Source organism: Myotis nattereri (assembly GCF_964212035.1).
Source record: "Myotis nattereri genome assembly, chromosome: 2".
In the NCBI taxonomy this organism is placed as follows: domain Eukaryota; kingdom Metazoa; phylum Chordata; class Mammalia; order Chiroptera; family Vespertilionidae; genus Myotis; species Myotis nattereri.
Window position 1 is genome coordinate 145,072,021 of NC_138076.1, and position 9,622 is coordinate 145,081,642.

The following is a 9,622-nucleotide window of genomic DNA, read 5'->3' on the forward strand; positions in this document are numbered from 1 at the left end:
CTTTAAGGTATTATAGCCGTAGTTACCAGAGGCTTCCTATTGATCTAATGTCTTGGCTTTTAATCTCCCCTTTTTGTTTTGGATCTTTCTAGGACCTCATTAAATTCCATCTTTGTCTTTTAGCAATTTCAGCCATAATCCACTGTCAGTGTGATGGTAAGGTACTGGGGAGGGGAGCATTCTATAATTAGTATCAGTGTTTTAGAGGGCCTCTGTCCCTAGACTTTGACCTCCACAAATGTGTCTCATCTTTTTTCTACATCTAGATAAGACAGAAAGGCCACAGGGGGCTGAAATTGGGCCATTCCTGTTAATTCCTGGTGGTCAAATCCACAGAAGTTTAGGGACCTTCCGAAAACTGTAGTTCCCAGGTTTTCTCACTCATGCTAGTCCATACTCAACCTCCAGTAATTTGTCAAAAGTATCATTACATTGTAACTACTAGTTTATGGCTCTAGAGATTTCTACTCCAGGTAAACAAGTTTACACTGTTATTCTCTGTATTTGCTAATTTGTCTATAAGTTTTCAAATTTCTGTACGGTGGTTTTCCCTGTGACCACAGTTCTCTGATGCGTCCATGAAAATCTTTAATTTTCTGATTGTTTGTCTTCTTTTTTCTTGTAGTAATGATAGGTAGGATGACTTCCAAGCTCTTTACATGTTGGAGGTGAAACGTACTACAACCATGTGAATGTCAGAAGATGGTGGTTTTGTTTAGGAAAACATGATCATTAAAGTGACAAGCATATACTTATTTTATTATCATTTGCCATTTTGCTTAAAAATATGAAAATTTAAATACTTAGGATATATGTCATGTCTTGATTAGAGTTTTGTTTTTAAAAAGTTAAAGGAGTCTAAACATTAAGCTATATAAATGCTAAGAAATTGACGTTTTGTGCTACTTCTACCTAGGTTTTGCAGTATCATTAGGAGATGCAAATGGGCTGTGAGACAGGGACTTGGACAATTTTCAGAATTTTTGGAGGGTGCTCCATATACTCTTAGAGTCAGATAATAGGATGAATGCCTAGCATGAACATGATAGTGACTGACCCAGACTCTTATTTTGTGTCCCTGTTTCTATTCTTGCCAACCTAGAAAAAGGATAATAAACCAGTAAATGACAAAGAAGGGTCATTGTAATAGCAGCTAATTTTTATTATGTGCCATATGGATGATTTTTTGAAAGGTCTTTCCTTCCTTCTTATATTCATAACTGTGCAGTCTAAAATAGTAGCTGAATTGCTCTGGGCATCTGTTTGAAAGTTAAGGCTAAAAGTAGAATGTGCCTTTTCTTAACAATAACAATTAGAGTTTTCTTTCTCAAATAACTTCACAAACAGGATGGTTTACAACTGGCATGCTGTGACCTAGTTTCAGTTGGTTTCAAAAGAATATTCACTATAATAATGTAGGCACCAAAACTCAGCATGCTGAGTAGCTAGAAACCAATCCTAGGGTCTTCTACTATCTTATTTATCCATTTCAGGGAAGTATTATCCTCTAAGTACTCATAGATATTCTTAAATTCTAATCTATTTACTTAGTTTTTTTGTTCCCTTGCTCCTTATGGAGAGAGTTCCAAGATTAAATTTGCTGCAAAACTCAAGTGCTTATTAGCTGAGAATATATTTCCTTAAGTAGTTTTTTCTTTGAACATGGGGAAAAGTTCTAAAGAAATGCCAATTTATTTTCTAAGTATTTTCAAATTATTGATAAGGGTAAAATTCTTTGGTTCTCTAAGGGTAAAGGAATACAAAGAATACTTCTAAGAGAGTCAAAGAATGCTATTATAAACTCACCAAAATTCAGTTCTGTTATCAAAAATATTTTACCCCAGTTAATGTTTTCTTCATTTGTTAAAAAAGCAAATGATACAAACTTCTTTGGATAAGATATTAAAATATAGAAAAGTATATGCATTTTAATATCCTTGTTCCATTGTTTCTATGTTCTGAACATTTTTAAATGTTATTCTAAACTATGTGCCTGTTTTCTTCCTTCCACACACATCTGAGCATACTCTGAATCTTTTGGCTTTGTTTTTCTAATTTTCTAACTATAAAATGAGATACTCTCTACCTAACTGGATTCCAAAATATTTCTAAATTTCTGCTGATGTTTTAATAATGTAGAACTTTCAACTGGAAATCATAATTTTTCCTGTTATCTTAACAAATGAAAAAGTGTATTTTCCATAAATTTTTTCTCAGGACTAATATAGACATCATGCAACAAGGAACTATTTTTGAACTGAATAAAGAATATTGGATGCCAATCATTCTAGGAAAGTAGCAATTAATGAAGCTTGAATAATTATTGAGTAAGGTGATTTTTATTTTAGTAAACACACAGAAGGTTTTATTACATAGACTTTGTTTTATTTTACAAAGTATATCATAAAAATATTTATTCTGAAGGTACTTCCATTGATGGAAAAAGTGGTTCTTTTAGAAGTTGTTTTTAAAGTCCTGGTTGGTAACTAATTTAGTTAGAATGTCATCCTGATACACCAAGTTTGTGGGTTCCATCCCCAGTCAGGACACATATAAAAATCAACCAATGAATGCATAAATAAGTGGAACAACAAATCAGTGTTTCTTTCTCTCTCTCTCTCTCTCTCTCTCTCTCTCTCTCTCTCTCTCTCTCTCCCCACCTCTCTCTTCTCTCCCTCTCCCTCTCTAAAATCTACACTAATAAAAGACAAACATACAAATTGACAGTACCTTCACTATGCCTTAAGCAACACCCACCAGCCAATCAGAGCGACTATATCCAAATTAACCCAACCAAGATGGTGGCCAGCAACCACGGAGCTGGAGCAAGCAGGAGGCTTGGTTGTCCCAATGATGGAGGAAGCCAAGCTTCCCACCTGCCACGGGCAGCTCAGAGCTCCCCTCAAAGCATCAAAGTTTCAATTATAGAAGGTAAATAAAACCCAGATACCTGCTTTCAGCGGGCTGTGGCCATGGAGCTGGAGCAAGCTGGAGGCTTCCCTCCAACCAGTCACATGTGGCTCTGAGCTCCACTCAAAGCAACAAAGTTTCAATTATAGAAGCTAAATAAATCTCAGAATAAAAAAAAAAAGAAAAATGAAAAAAGAAGAGGCTGGGAGCTTCGGTTGCTGGGGGAGCTTGGCCAGCCTGAAAACAGACCTCAACCCCTCCCCCAGACTGGCCAGGAACCCCGGTGGGGACCCCCAACCCTAACGGCGGTGTGCCCAACCTTAAAACAGCCATCAGCCCTTCACCCGGGCTGGCACCCCAGTAGGACCCTCACCCTGATCCAGGACACCCTCAGGGCAAACCAGCTGGCCCCCACTGGTGCACCAGGCCTCTTTCTATATAATAAAAGGGTGATATGCAAACTGACCCTAACAGCAGAAAGACTGGGAATGACTGGTCACTCTGACACACACTGACTACTAGGGGGCAGACGCTCAATGCAAGAGCTGCCCCTTGGTGGTCAGTGCGCTCCCACAGGGCGAGCTCTGCTCAGCCACAAACCAGGCTGACAGCTGCCAGTACAGCGGTGGTCGTAGGAGCCTCTCCTGCCTCCTCAGCAGCACTATGGATGTCCGACTGCAGCTTAGGCCTGCTCCCCGCTGGCAAGTGGACATCCCCAGAGGGTTCCCGGGCTGCCAGAGTGATGACTGACTGCCAGCTTAGGCCCAATCCCCTGGGAACGGGCCTAAACCAGCAGGCGGTCATCCCCTGAGGGGTCCCAAACTTGGAGAGGGCACAGGCCAGGCTGAGGGGACACCCCCCCCCCCCCCGCATGCAAATTTTTTGCACCGGGCCTCTAGTCAATAAATAAATTTAAAACATTTAAAAAAGAAATTGTCTTAGAAACAATGTTCTTTTCATTAATATTATTGATTCATCCAGCCCCAGACAACACTGTCAGGTGCAGGAGAGTTATTCTTAAAAATATACAGCTTATATTTTATTTTTCTTGGGTTTTGAGTCTTGATATGAGATAATTTTGAACTAGATGACATGACCTCACTTAATATTTCATACAGAAATTATTCTAAAGAACCCATGACATTAAACTCTGGAGAGAATGAAGGTTATAAGGGATAGTCTCCTGATTAAGCAGTTAATCCTTTCTGAAGTCAAAACAGGAATATATTTCTTTCTCCCTTTTTAAAAAAACTCCATTGTTAATGATCTGGTAATAATCTAGATCAACTGGATACATGCTAGAATGCTCTAGAAAGCAAAAGACAAAAAACATTTTGATGCAGGTGGTATGGTTTTGTTAGCAGTAACCTAATGCGTCATAAATAGAAAAATGTGCTATGCAATTATCCATTTGCTCAACAAATATTCAGCGAGACCCTATAATGCAATAGACACTGAACCTTGTTCTAGATTATACAGTGTATGTAGAACATTGTTCAAGATTATCCAGTGCACTTCTAGAAGGATACCCTATTTCTTTTTCTTTAAAAATATATTTTTTATTGACTTCAGAGAGGAAGGGAGAGGGACAGAGAGATGGAAACCTCAACGATGAGAGAGAATCATTGATTGGCTGCCTCCTGCATGCCCTTCACTGGAGATCAAGCCCACAACCCAGGCATATGCCCTGACCAGGAATCGAACCATGACTTCCTGGTTCATAGGTTGGTGCTCAATCACTGAGCAATACTGGCTGGGCCCCTGTTTCTTTTTTGAAGTCATTATAGTATTTTTAAGAAGCAAAAATCTTTCTGTGTTATAGGTAGAGAGGGGTCATATAGTTTCAGAAAAATGTAAAGATTGTAATAAGAATAGGACGAAATGGCCAGAAATGTCATAAAGATATGACCACATGAAAAGAAGGCCCAATATTAAATTTGAAGTTGATATGGTGATCACAGTCACATAATTGAATTGACACCCTAGACTGGATTCTACCAATCCTACCCTTTCTTTGGGGGAAAGGAATGATCTGTATGGAATTAGAATAATTTTAATATGATGCACTAAATACTATAATGTTGATAAAGTGAATGGTAAACTGAGATTATGACATGAGCTAGAAAGTTGTGTAATATGAGAAGGCAGATGGCAGGAAAGAAATTAATAATAAATGAGAGATGAGGTAGAGATATTTATGTCAGACCTTCCCTAATATTGTTGATTGTCAACCAGAGTAAGAATAACCTTGAGAGATAAAGGCTTCCTGATGGGTAGGAAAAGAAGTCTCTTTTAAGAAAAGGCACATTCTACTTTTAGCCTTACTTTGAATGTTTTCCAAATTGTTATTGAAAACCATCTCTTAACCTCTCCTCTCTTCCTTTCTTCATTCACTAAATCTTTATTGAGCACCTTCCATATAGCAAAGCAGTATTCTATGTTCTGGGACACAGCACACAAAAACCCATGTCCTCATGAAGCCTATATTCTGGTGGGTAGAATTTGATTCAGAGCTAGTAATTTGGGATCTTACATCTATATACTGCTTGGTAACTATTCCAAAACTAGATCATTTATTTTTATAATTTGTCCTCAGTACTGTAAACATCAATCTATCAAAACAAGTCAACTTATTTAATTACCATGTACAATTAGAGATTATTATTTTTAACAGATTCACCAGAAATTTGCTTTACTCAAACTTCAAAATATTCTCCTTTTAAAAATCTTTGCTCAAAGGTGAATATCTGTTCCAAGTTGAAAATTAAAGTCAATGTACAATTACACCGACTAAAAATAGTTATATTTATTTATATAGGGTAGCACTTTGTTGCCTTAATTAAAAATCTATACTAATAAAAAGGTAATATGCTAATTAGACCAGACATCTTCCAGACGTCCTTCTGGAAAAGCCATGGTGGTGGGGCCCGAGGCAGAGGTGGTTAGGGGTGATCAGGCAGGCAGGCAGAGACAATTAGGGGCAATCAGGCAGGCAGGGGAGCAGTTAGGGGCATCATGCAGGCAGGCAGAGTGGTCAGGGGTAATCAGGAGGAAGGCAAGTGAATGGTTAGGAGCCAGTGGTCCCAAATTACAAGAGGGATGTCCGACTGCCAGTTTAGGTCCAATCCCACAGGGGTCTCAGATTGGAGAGGATGCAGGACGGTCTGAGGGACCCCCTCTCCCCCCCCCCCATTGCACGAATTTCATGCACCAGGCCCCTAGTAATATATATATTACTTTATTACATTTACATATATATGAATACAATAAAGTATGGTATAACTTAATACATTATAAAATGCCAATATATCATCAGATAATAAAACTAAGGTTATGAGAAATATGTACATAAATTATAAAAATAATTTAGGTTATTCTAGCTCAAATATGTAAAAAAGGCATTTATGTACTAAAAATTATTGTTTTGTGAATCCAGCTAAAAATTTGTTATACAATATGGCCTGTTCCCTCCACTCTCTGAAAAAACAAAATTTAGACTAATATCTGATATAAATAATGAGTGAACATTGGTTTAAAATAGACTGAGAATATAGCGTCAGTACACCTGATGTTATAAGTAGTATCTCTAATCCTGATCCAAATATGCCATTGCTGAATAAGACTTTCAAATAAGGTGATGCAAGCTGGTCTAATTTTCCACTCTGTGCCACACATGATGGCCCTCATAATTCATACCTGGGGAAAGGCAAGAGAAGTCTGAAACCAGATAAGCCTCAGTGTATTAGGGAAAGTGCCAATTAAAGAACATGTATTATCAACAAGTAATCATGAGTGCATTAGTGCATAGTTGAGAAGGAAAATAATTTGGCTTAAGAGGATTAGAAATCCCCAGTTCCTACTGAAAAGTAATTCAACCACATAGCAAAATAAACAAATTCAATAATATTTGAAGTTTATGAACAAAATAGGAGGGGAGAACTAACTGTGCTGATACATACAAAGCTTTGTTCTCGGAGCTTCTGAAAAAAATGTACTTTTCAGAAAAGTCTTACAGAGAACAGAAAAACAAAGCTTGCTGTTAAACCCTTGTGGCTAAACCATTGTTTTGCATTGATTTTTATGTGATTTTCTTCTCTAAGGATGTCACATTATTTATTAAAATTGTGACATCACAATAATAGATACACAGCTGAAGTACTCTTATAAAAACTTTGCAAGAATTATAATTCATTTATCTTTTATTTCATTGGTTTTGTGTGGGTTATTTATGCATCAATGTTCAATGCAGCTTCATTTACTTTATGCCCATGTGCTATTTGTAAAATGTGTTGATATTTCACCAATAGACAACAAATTTTTAAAAAATTAAAAAAACAACAACACTATTCCTCTTTCCCCTTGATGATGTGGTCTTTCCCAATTTTCCCAATTTAAAGATAGAGATAATACCTGTAACTTATTTCAATTTCAAAAAATTGTTCTCAAAATTGGATAATTTAAAACTAATTCAAGTGGAAATGCTTTAACATTATAAAACACCATGCAAAGAACATATCCATTACTTTTTTTATTAATGTAACAATTAGCATTAATAAGAATGCCTTCTTTGGACACATAAAAATGAAATAAGAGGGTAATTATGAGAAATGATGAGAAAAAAACCTAAAGTGATCACACAAAGGTAGATTAAACCTGTGTCAAATTTCAGTCTCAAATAAAACTTCACCACCCACACACCACACACACATTAGATTTCACCCAAGGTTCACTACTAGTTTTCAACACACCCCAAGTGGCAAAAGGTAGAAAGACATTCTCAACACCCTTGCCCATCCTCCACACCCACCCCCACCCCACCTCACTACCTTCTACCCTTCTATTACCTCATTACATTACACCTGCCATTTCTCAGGACTGTGGAATGTGAATTAGTCTCAGATACACTAATTAAGATTGCTGCCACACACATCTGCAAACATGGACTTACTCTTATGCTCCCTCCCCCCAAGGGTGTTACACTTAGCATAAAACTGGACGTCATTAAATGTTTCAAATGTGGTAAACAAAGTAAAGAAACTGAATGTTTTTTTGAACTTACCTGCAGCCATTATATTTGGTACTATTTCTAACCAGAAGGAAAGAATCTTGAAAGCTGCCAAAATGACTATTGGTTCTGCTAGTAGCAAAGTGGTCTCTTTCAATCAACACCCAATAATAGATAAAACGGAAAAGCTCTACTTGAGTGGATTGATGGTGGGTGGAGAAAGCATGGTGTCCCATTGTCTTATACTTAAAAAGAAATCAGTTAGATTGTTTAATAAGTGAAGCTACACTGTACATATATTATTTTTATTTTATCATTCTGCTTTTACTGTGCACAAGTGTTATTTTAGATTTTATGTGTTAGTTGGTATGATGTGCTAAGCAATTTTTGGGGGTCTGGGAATGCTAAGAAATGCTTTTCATATAAATTACTGTAATGGTAATCGCTACTTTGTTTTTTTGTCATCATTTATGATAAACTGAAGATTTCTTGAGAAAGGCATATTCATATGGTGTCCATGATATTCTGTTGGGAAGGGAATTATAAAAGTAAAATGATAAAATTATCCTTATTTAAGTGGAGGAAGGTGGCAGTTTCTCTCCCCCCGTCCCGCGCCCCCCCCCCCCCACACACACATTTTAAGATGTTTCCTTGAAAACATAATAGGCTCAACCTTTTGACCTTACAGTATAAGGTTGAGGGCTTTCTGACCTTTGGAACTTTAAACACATACCCTCAATATCTACCCAGGTGTCTCTCACAAGGTATAATCTCATGGAGAAAATGAAAGTTTCAATTTCCTTCTTCTAATTTATTATGTAAATCTATGTGGATTTTTGTCCACACGCGCAGTCTCTGAGGGACTGTCTGCGTGCATGTAATCTGATATGCATACTCAGTAATTCTCTTTCTTTATTGATAATAAAAATGTTGGTTTCTCTGAAGAGTGGGACATAAGTTTCCATTTCTCCAGCAGAACTAAATCTCAACCTCTTCTACCATAGGGTCAAATTTTTTGTCATAGTCAAGAATATTCTAACCAAAGTCTAGAGGGGGAAAAAAAAAGACAAGGAAAACTTATTAATAGAAAGAAATGGTTCTACACATTACACATTACTTCAGGGTGTTTCTAGGTTATTGCATTTAAAAGTCTTGGTAACTTTAAGATGAAGAGTTTTTGAGATAGAGAGTGTACACTTGACCAGGCAGGTTTGCATTCTGGGAATACATAGATATGAATAATAATAATAAAAAAGCAAGCAACTTTAACATTAAAGTTCAAGCTTATCCAATAACCATTTTGCTTGAGCTTAGAATTAGCTGCCTGGGATGGCTTCACTGTTGCTGACATCTTCAAGTATCATTCATCAGAGTCTGTGAGAAGCAGAGATCCTGCATGCAGACAGGAACTTTGGTTAGCAATCTCACCACCCAGCCCCACTGCCTACTCTGTAATCAGGACAGCAGTCTAGTATGTCAGCTCTCCCTGCCTTTGGTGGCCTTATAAGGCGGCTTTTCTGGAGCAAAGCATTTTTGGTGATGAGTGTGGACTGTTATCTCTTTGATGAATGACTAAGGCTCCATACATAAACAGAAGTATGTGTGGATTCTTTTAACAAGTGATAAAAAACAAATATTCTCCCTGATTGTCTGTCCCTCTTGAGTACCAGAGTTAGAATACTTAGGAATGGGGCTCTATTGTTATGC